Below are 2,683 nucleotides of genomic sequence, written 5' to 3'. Positions count from 1 at the left end.
AGAAATTTGCTAGATAATCCTGCCTACCTTGATCATCTGTCCAAGTTAAATGCAGGTTCTTTTATTGTAATCTTAATGACTAATATTCTTATACAGCACAGCTCATCACACACAGTAAATATTTCTATATAACTATATGCTGGAGTCAAGATTGAGAGAGAAGCTATCTCTACCTGTGAGGTAACAGCGTAGACCTGGGTCTGAAGCACTAAACAGCAAGTTTAGGTCAAGATTGGTGAGGAGATGTGTGGCCAGGTAGTAAAATAGGTACATTCAACAGCAAGGGATGAAGCCAAGGAGAATCCTCTGCTTGTTGGTCCTTGATGCATACACCAGGTATCAGAGATAGCTTGGTGGGGTGCCATGCCATCATGGTATGAGCCATCCATCACGTTATAGGGTCCAGGCATAGCTATCACACCTACTGCTTAATCTGCTGTGTCAGGGGCAGGGGCTGATTTCCCTGACACGGTTTTAATACACTCATGTGCCTTTGCAGTCTCAGTGCACCCTTTTCACTCCTAGGAAAGTCTATCAGTTTAATAGACAGGTGGTGCCTGGGAGATAGTGCAGCTTGTAGGCCCACCCAGGGCTCCAGCCATCCCTTTCCCTCCAAATAGAATATCTTAGAGACGAGCAGAGCCTGATCTCAACAACCTTCAGAACCACAGACCAAGTAAGCCTCTTTCCTTGCAAAGCCACCTCCATCAAGGGTTTATAGTAATGAAAAGCAGACCATGCATACACACACCGTGTGTTGAGTGATATGAGAATCAATATTAATACTTCAGATTGGAATAACAGAACCCGAATTTGCATAACCAGGTTACCGAGGCAGGTTGGATCATAATGCAAACTGCAGACCCTGAAACCTTGGAACCTTATGAAGTCATTACTCTGACATTTTAGACATATACAAATGTGCTCATCTGTGGTTTTGGCATAGCACACTCATAAAAATTATTGTTTCAGAGGTTTAATGTTTAGGGGACTTCTCTGGTAATGGTCATCTTGCTGGCAGAGTCCTGAAGTAGTGCAGAACATAGGGTAGGAAGAGACAGATGTGCTCATGTGTGGATCTATCTTATTATATATTTTATATGTGCTTGTATTTTGCCTGCATGTATGTCTGTGTGCCTGGTACCCATGGATGCCAGAAGAATGAGTCAAATCCATTGAGACTGGAGTTACAGGTGGTTGTGAGCCACTATGTGTGTGCTGGGAATCGAACCCAGGTGCTCTGAAAGAGTAGTCAGTGCTTTTAACTGAACCATGTAATATGTCTCATAGATAGATTATTTCATTATCAGTCATATTTGTGAAGTCAACCAGGATTCAACCATAGTTCAGTCACACTCTACCTTTATGAGTTTATCTCACCTAAACATCTCAGTTAGTTTATATTTCATCCTCTTAACATCTTACAATGAGGATTAAATGTCAACACATGAGGCCTTAGGACACTTAAACAATATCCAAACTATGCAGTAAACAACAATCCTGGTTTGCCAAGAACTGCTGAGAAGGATTCCTAGGGTCCTGACCTATTTTTATGAACCAGAAGAGTTGTGAACAAGTCAGGACAAAGTTGGTCACCTTCGATGGAACCTGTTTGGGAAACAGCCTACCATCTATGTAGGCGCTTGTTGGAGGCTGCAGAGAATGTGTGAGCCATGGTATGAGGTACGGTATTACTGAAGGATTGTGATGGGGGAGTTCTGTTCACTCAAAATAGCTTGGGTTGAGATGGAAAAATGCCCAGCTGTCATCTCTTCTCATGTAGCATTAAATAAAGATGGAGAAAAAGTTCTGAGTTGATTGACTTCATAGAAGCATGATTTGACAAATTACAGATGATGTTTCACAAGTCACACTAATTATTCAAACAGTATTCTATAGCCAGAGTGAAGTTTTAAATATCTCATTATTCCTGATAATATCATTAAGTCTTGAACATTTTAAAATAATATCAATCAAATCTAAGTTTTCTGTCAAATCATCATTTAATTCTTCTCTTTAATACAAAGTTTTCACCCTACCTCTAACCCCTATATCCAAATCCTGATGATCATAGAGCCACAGCACAGCTAGGGAGAAGAATCTGTCCCTGCTGGCATCCGTGGAGATGTTCATCATCCCAGCAGGGATATACTAGGACATCTGCATGCTCCATCTGGTCTTCAGTTGGCCCATAAAGGCCAAACCAAATCTCAGTCTCAACCTTCACACCCAATGGCCTCGCTCAGTGACCTTTGAGCCCTTCTGATGGATAAAAAAGAATGTTTGGGCCCCTCTGATATTCTTCCACACTAGTGTAAGATTTCAGGGAGTGTGTATTGTCTTTGGCTCTGCCTAGACATGTAAGCTACTGGGTCTATTTTGTGACCTTACCAGGTAGATCTAAGGTTCATCACTTCCCGGATAATTACAAGAGAACAAGGCGCAGGACTTCTCTGCTTTGAGGTTCCATCAGTATCTCTGAGGTTTCTGGTTCCCTTCTAGTGATAAATCTGGGCACAGCAATCCACCTGGGGACCCATAGCATCTATTTCTTACCCCACTTTCTGTTCTTGTCTCCCCTTTCCCAACCTAGTCCAAAGGATGTTTGTTTCACCAGGGTGAGGACTTGCTTTGCACAATAAATTTAGATTTATGGTATCCCCTTTGATACTTGGACTCTTTA

Source organism: Mus caroli, chromosome 15 (assembly GCF_900094665.2).
Source record: "Mus caroli chromosome 15, CAROLI_EIJ_v1.1, whole genome shotgun sequence".
Taxonomy (NCBI): Eukaryota; Metazoa; Chordata; class Mammalia; order Rodentia; family Muridae; genus Mus; species Mus caroli.
Note: the sequence above shows the minus strand (reverse complement) of the source record.